The sequence below is a fragment of the Gorilla gorilla genome, chromosome 3, assembly GCF_029281585.2.
Source record: "Gorilla gorilla gorilla isolate KB3781 chromosome 3, NHGRI_mGorGor1-v2.1_pri, whole genome shotgun sequence".
NCBI classification, from domain to species: Eukaryota; Metazoa; Chordata; class Mammalia; order Primates; family Hominidae; genus Gorilla; species Gorilla gorilla.
The window spans coordinates 14,640,485-14,647,651 of record NC_073227.2 but is presented as its reverse complement, the minus strand read 5'-3'; the positions used below and the strand labels follow the sequence as shown (position 1 = coordinate 14,647,651).

Here is a 7,167-nt window from a genome sequence, read left to right as displayed (position 1 = left end):
AACCCCAACAGAACAGGGAAACTGTTTCCCTCTAGCCTGCAGCCCTGGCCTCCCGCCACTGAAGGAACACCGTGTCACCAGGGCCGGCAGGCGGAGGACAAAGGCGGCTCTGTCCCCCAGGGCAGTGGTTATCCACTGTCACCATGCAGCCTGGACCATCATCGTATGCCCCTTGTCTCCCACCTTAGGGCGCTGAGGGTGGGCTGACGCTCACATTTCTGCACTGGCCCCATTTCTTGCTGCAGAAACGCACTGACTGCCTTCACAGGCTTCCTGCAGCTGAGCTGGGGGCCTCCGCCTGGCAGCCAGCGAGGAGACGGGCAGGAGGAGGCGGGCAGCGAGGAGGCGGGCAGGAGGAGGCGGGCAGCGAGGAGGCGGGCAGCGAGGAGGCGGGCAGGAGGAGGCGGGCAGGAGGAGGCGGGCAGGAGGAGGCGGGCAGGAGGAGCTGCGCAGCCCTCAAGGCACATCTGGAATGGAGCAGCCTGGAGGCCTGATGCGGGTGGAAGTGGCCAGCAGCTGACCAGCTTTGGGGGCTGGGCCAGGTACGGGGAGGGTGGGTGCAGGGGTGAAGTGGGCTCCTAAACTGTGATGGCCTGTGACCAGTCTGTCTAGTGGAACAGGCACAGCTCCTGAAACATTGATGTGCATGGTCTCGCTTTTCCGTTCATTTATGTACATGTTAACTATAAATGTATCTTTTGCATCAAGTTATCCACAGCACCTGGCTCTGAGTAAGCACTGAATGAATGTTAGCTATTTTTTCATTGCTCTGATGTGCTACAGTGGTTTTAAAGGATGGCCCTGAAATCCTCCGTACTTTTCGCCATGAGGTGTGGGTTCTGGGTCCCTGCCTCTTGACCAGGCGGGCTTGTGACTGCTTCAACTGAAAAATACCGAGGAAGCTCGCCTTGTGTGGGCGGGGGGAGGCTACCTCACCTCTTGCTATGGTCTGAATGTCTGTGTCCCCCAAAATTCTTATGTTGGAATCCTAACTCCCAAGATGATGGTGTTAGGGGGTGGGGCCTTTGGGAGGTGATGTGCTCGTGAGAGGGGACCCTTGTGAATGGGATTGGTGACCTCATAAAACAGACACCAGGCCGGGCGCGGTGGCCCACATCTGTAATCCCAGCACTTTGGGATGCTGAGGTGGGCGAATCACAAGGTCAAGAGATGGAGACCATCCTGGCCAAAATGGTGAAACCCGGTCTCTACTAAAAAATACAAAAATTAGCCACGTTTGGTGGTGGGTGCCTGTAGTCCCAGCTACTCGGGAGGCTGAGGCAGGAGAATTGCTTGAACCGGGGAAGCAGAGGTTGCAGTGAGCTGGGATCGCGCCACTGCACTCCAGCCTGGGCGACAGAGCGAGACTCTGTCTCAAAAAAAAAAAAAAAAAGAAAAAGAAAAAGGAAAAAAAAAAAAAAACAGACACCAAAGAGCTCCCTGGCTCCTTCTCCTGGATAAGGAGGACCCAGCAAGAAGGCACCTCTGTGAACCAGGACGCGGGTCCTCAGTAGACACCAAAACTGCCAGCACCTTGATTTTGGACTTCCAGCATCCAGAATTCTGAGAAATCAACTTCTGTTGTCTGAGTCTGTAGTCTTTTGTTAATAGCCTGAACAGACTGAAACACCTCTCTACGTTTACTCTAAGAGGAGATGATGGAGGTCCCTTCCTCCCAAGATGCCTACACAGGATAGAGAGGGCACATGCAGGCAGAGCGAGTGGCTGGCACCATGTGCCATCTCCATCTCCCCAACCTGGGTCTCAGCCCTTGCCCCTCCCAGGCCAGCTGCATGTGGCCACTCCTTGTTCCTGTGTGTCCCTTGGCTCACACCCCTTACCACACCCCCTTTTCCTCTCTTCCACAAGCACAACCCTTGTTCAGACATCCATATACACTTCTCCCAAAATCCTGTGCTTAACACATCGTTACTGAGCACACAGGCGTGCTGGGGCAAGCGACACCTGGGAATATGAAGTGAACGCCACACACCAGAATGCACCCTGGGAGCTGGCCTCCGGTGGGGGACGCAGGTGTTGAAGACATAACCACATGACCGGTGAGTTCATCACGATCTTGCCGAAGGCTATGAAGGAAAGTTCCAGGGGAGGAAGTGCACAGCCTGTGGGCCAGGGAAGGCTTTGCAGAGAGAAAGTGGGTCAGTGAACTGCACAGAGGTAGGAGGCAGGGCTGGTGAGTGAGGGTGCGATGAGGACAGGACACACAGCACAGAAATGCTATCCCATAGCAGGGAGACCCACCTAGCCCACCACCTCTATGCGCCTCTATTCCCCACCCATTTTGTAATTAAAGCCAAAAAAAAAAAAAAAAAAAGAGCCAGCCTGAATCCACACATATGTTCAGAAACAGGCCAGGCACACTGGCTCACACCTGTAATCCCAGCACTCTGGGGGCAACAGAGTGAGACTCTGTCTCAAAACAAACAAACAACAGCAACAACAACAAAAACCCAGAAACGGCCGAAAACAAATCTATGGTGTTAGGAATCTGAACAGGAGTTGCCTTTTGGAGGGGTCGGCTGCGAAGGGGTGTGAGGGAGCATTCTGGGCGTGGGAATTTCTATGTCTTGATTGGAGTGGTTGGTAGCAAGAGTGAACGCATTTGATGCGACTGCATTTTACACCATGTAATTATACCTAAAAAGAAAGAGAGAGAGAGAGATGGTAGGGAGTGGGGAGAGAGAAAGGAAGGACACGTGGACGAAAGCAAGAGGCAATAAGATAATATGAAACGAAGTGTTGGAAAAAAAATAAAGGAGTCAGCCTCCTGGCCTCACACAGGTTTAATTTTTCTGAGCCTCAGTTTCTCCATTCATAAAATGGAATAATCGCCTGACCTCCTAGAGCTCCATGGGCCTAGAAGTTTCTGCCCACAGTGTCTGGTAGACAGGGGTACTTGGTCGTCAGTCCCCTCCCTCTGTTCCTTTCTGGACTGCATCATCCTCACCCACGAAACAGGGATGAGGACCTGATGACAGCCAAGAAAAGCCCCAGGTGGCTTCCCAGGGATCTCTGCCTGTGACTGACCTCCCCATTCCTGTTGCCTGCCTTGGCTATATCAATCTTCAAAACATGCCTTTTTAGCCAGGTGTGGTGGCTAACACCTGTAATCCCAGCATTTTGGGAGGCTGAGGCTAGAGGATCACTTGAGCCCAAGAGTTCAAGAGCAGCCTGAGCAACAAAGTGAGACCCCATTTCTACAAAAAAAAAAAAAAATCAAAAAATTAGTTGGACATGGTGGCAGGCACCTGTGGTCCCAGTTACTTAGGAGGCTGAGTTGGGGGAATTGCTTGAGCCCAGGAGGTGGAGGCTGCAGTGAGCCATGACTGCAACACCATACCCAGCCTGGGTGACACAGTGAGATGCTGTCTCAAAATAAATAAAAACAAAACAAAATAAAACACCTCAAAACATTCCTTTTCGTTTGCTTCCTAGAGCTATCTGCCACCAACTTGTACTAACTTCCATCTCTCACCTGGGACCGTGCAGCCAGCAGCTCCTCCTGCAAGGGATCATGGCTTAGCACCATCCACGCCAATGTCTCGGAGCTGCCTCATTCTGCAGGAGGAGGCCCTTGCAGGGATGGTGGTGGCAACTGCACAGCAATGAACAAAACCGCTTTTTAAATGTCACTAGTAATTCCCAGGATCACGCACAGCTCTAGAAAGCACCGCAGTAACTATTCCTTCTGAACACCTTGGCACAGGAGACATGGAGTGACCCTACGTGGCTTTCACCCAGGGGGAATCATGTCTGGGGCTAAATACAAGGACAAAGGAGAGAGAAGCCTGGGGGATGTCGGCTGGGGCAGTAGCAGTCAGAGAGCGAAGGGCTTGAAGGTCATATCAAGGAGTCTGAATTTTGTTGTGTACAACACAGAGGGGTGTGGGAGACGGTTAAGTGGAGAACTAAGAGAACAATAAGAGACAGTGTACCAGAGATTATTGCCTCCCCACTATCTGTTTCTCCCTCCTTCCCTTCCAATGAAACCTTGATTTTATTCTGGCCAGAAATGTGTCTGGCCAAAGACTATATTTCCCAGTCTCCCTTGCAGCCAGATGTGGCATGTGACTGTGTTCTAATCAATGAGACATGGGAGAAATTGATGAGGGTGCCTTGTGGAAAGCTCAATCCAAAGAGGACACAGCTGATGAAAGCTCTTTTTACCCATTTCTTCTTCCTCCTGCATTCCACCTGGGATGAAGATATTATGGTTGGTGCTCCAGCAGTTATTTTGGGCTATGAGGTAATCTCCTCATAGAGGCCAGAAATTAGGTAAGGCAGAGCAAAGAGATAGGTTAGTTGTTCCTGATCCTAGTCCAGTGATCAGTAGCCCGAGGATGTCTGGTAGACCCAGGCAGAAATGCATTTAGCCTTTCACATCCCATTTGGAGTTATCCTCTGACACCTATCCTCCAACATCCTCCTCGTCTGTCAATGTGCCACTATGCTTTAGTTTCTTAGACCAGAAACATGGGTGTCATCATCCATTGCCCTCTTTCTCATCTGCAAACCCCAACAGTTGTGTCTCTAATTCACCCACTTCTGTTCATTCCTGTCACTGGCAGTCTGGCCCAGGCCACCCTCCCCTCCCACCTGGAACACTGCACCTGCATCTTATCTGCTCTCCTGGCTTCCACCCCACTTCCCAGCAGCCTGATGTTGTAGAATGGTAATCCACTCCTGTCTTTGCCTTGTAGCTTCCTCCTGAACTTAGAAAATAATCTGCACTCCCTACCTTGACCTTCCAGGACTACCTTCCCTTCCTTACTTGCTCCCACTCTCTCTGCTTTTCAGATAAGAAAACTCACCTGTGATGAGCCCTAGGTCACAGGGTGACTGTGCTGGGCACAGCAGACACAGAGATGAGCAAGACATGTGTCCCCTCCACGAGCCCGCAGCCAGGTGCTGGACATAGCAGACAGAGAGATGAGCAAGATATATGTTCCCCCAAGATATATGAGCCCCCAGTTGGGTGCTGGGCACAGCAGACAAGGATGAACAAGACACAGGTTCCCCTCCATGAGCCCCTGATTGGAGGAGAAACTCAGACAAGTGAGCTGGTGGCAAAACAACAGGGCTCCTTCTCACCTTAAGGCCTCCCCACATGATGTTCTCTCTGCCTGCTGCCTTCCCCTTCGTCTAGCTAAGGCCTGGTTAGTCTTTCCTTTTTCTTGAGGAGGGTCTCACTCTGTCACCTAGGCTGGAGGGCAGTAGCACATTCATGGCTCACTGCAGCCTGCCCCTCCTGGGCTCAAGTGATCCTCCCACCTCTCAGCCTCCCGAGTAGCTAGGACGACAAACACACCTCACCACGCCCACCTAATTTTTTTTTTTTTTTTTTTGAGACGGAGTCTTGCTCTGTCGCCCAGGCTTGAGTGCAGTGGCACGATCTCGGCTCACTGCAAGCTCCGCCTCCCGGGTTCATGCCATTCTTCTGCCTCAGCCTCCCAAGTAGCTAGGACTACAGGCGCCCACCACCAAGCCCAGCTAATTTTTTGTATTTTTAGTGGAGAGGGAGTTTCACCATGTTAGCCAGGATGGTCTCGATCTCCTGACCTTGTGATCCGCCCTCCTCGGCCTTCCAAAGTGCTGGGATTACAGGCGTGAGCCACCACGCCTGGCCTGAAAACAGACTAATTTCAAAGAATTGGCTCACACAATTGTGGGGTCTGACTCGGCAAGTCTGAAATCTGCAGGTGGGGGGCCTACAAGCTGGAAACTCCAGGGCAGGGGCTGATGCTGCATGATTGGCAGAATTCTTTTCTTTTTCAGAGAAACCTCAGTTTTGCTCTGAAGGCCTTCAACTGCCCGGCCGAGGCTCACCCACACCAAGGGAAATCCCTTCTCTTAAAGTCAACTGATGGTAGATGTCACCCACAGCTACAAAACACCGTCACAGCAACACCTGGGTTAGCGTTTGATTGAATAAATGTGACTGGAGCCTGGCCAAGTTGATACATAAAATCAACCGGCACATTCGTCTTAGGTGAGGATTCTTTCCCTCTCTCTTTGAGGTCCCTGCTGTAGTAATTCTCCCCAGAGCTAAGTCCACCATCTTTGGAATGAGTGTTTGGGGTGGCCTGTCCCCCTGCCGCCCGCCCAGGCCAGGGAGATTGCCAATGCACAGCGGGCGCACCCCTATTCCCTCCTCACTCATGAGTCTGGTGGGACAACTCATCCGGTCAGTCATGATGAGTTGTCCCACTGCTGGGAACACCTGCCCTGAGAGGTCTGGATGGGCTCAGCCTCATGGCACCAGAGCAGGCAGCTCGTGAGCAGCCCCGGGGGACCAGCAGGTCACTGGCAACTGTTAAGCTGTGGAGAACTTCTCAGGGCTCAGCTGGCATTCTGACCTCCCTTGCCTCCCACGGGCCTGGGCGGGGCCCCTTCCTTTCGTCCTTAGCCAGCCGCCATTCTGTCCTCCACTGGGAGTCCCTGCCCCCATTACTGCACCAGCTCCCCTCCCCCCATCCTGAGGACACCCACCCTGTTCGTTATAAAGGGACACAGGCACAGCTAACAAGGAACAATTGTGGGCACAGTCCAAAGTTCAGGGTTTTAAGAACACTGTTCCCACCCCGGCCTCGTCTCTGAGATGATTCTGGGCCCATCGGAGGCTTCCGGCTTCTCCTTTTATGACCCTGAGCTTGTCGGTCTCCCTATCCTCATGCCCCCTGCCCTTGGAGAGACCCAGTCTTCCTTCTACAAGATCCCATGCTGAGGGAGAAGGAGCTGGCTGTGGCAGGACCATAGGCTCAGGCTACATGCCCCAAGTTCACTCTCAGCTCACATGCTCGAGGCATTGTCCTGGTGCTCAGCCTGCCATCCAGGAGGCCCCTCCCAAGCTCCTGGGCTTCCATCCTCAGTGATCCAGTGGCCCTGGTTCCCAGAGCTGGGTGGGAAAGGGCCCCTTGCCTCTGGGATGGGAGGAAAATGCTCAGTCCTCTGTTAAGCTGGTCGCAGACTCTGATGAACCTTTCCAAGGCCATGAGTCATGCCATTTTCCAAAAGAGGAAGGAGGCTCGGGGAGAGTAAGTGTCTTGCCCAAAGTCACACAGTGGAGTCAGCACTTGAATTTAGCTCTGACTCCCATGGCACCTGCTGAGTGCCTGACCTGCCCCCTCCATCCCCCATGGCCTGCCT

The 7,167-nt window shown here is 52.9% G+C and overlaps 1 long non-coding RNA gene across 1 annotated transcript; it reads left to right on the top strand.

Moving 5' to 3' along the window:
- The first annotated feature begins 438 nt into the window (after window positions 1–438).
- LOC129533192 (uncharacterized) lies at window positions 439–5,969 on the top strand. Its single transcript, XR_008679271.2, has 3 exons — window positions 439–542; window positions 1,870–2,060; window positions 5,797–5,969. It is a non-coding gene; the product is annotated as an uncharacterized lncRNA (long non-coding RNA).
- Window positions 5,970–7,167: the final 1,198 nt, after the last annotated feature.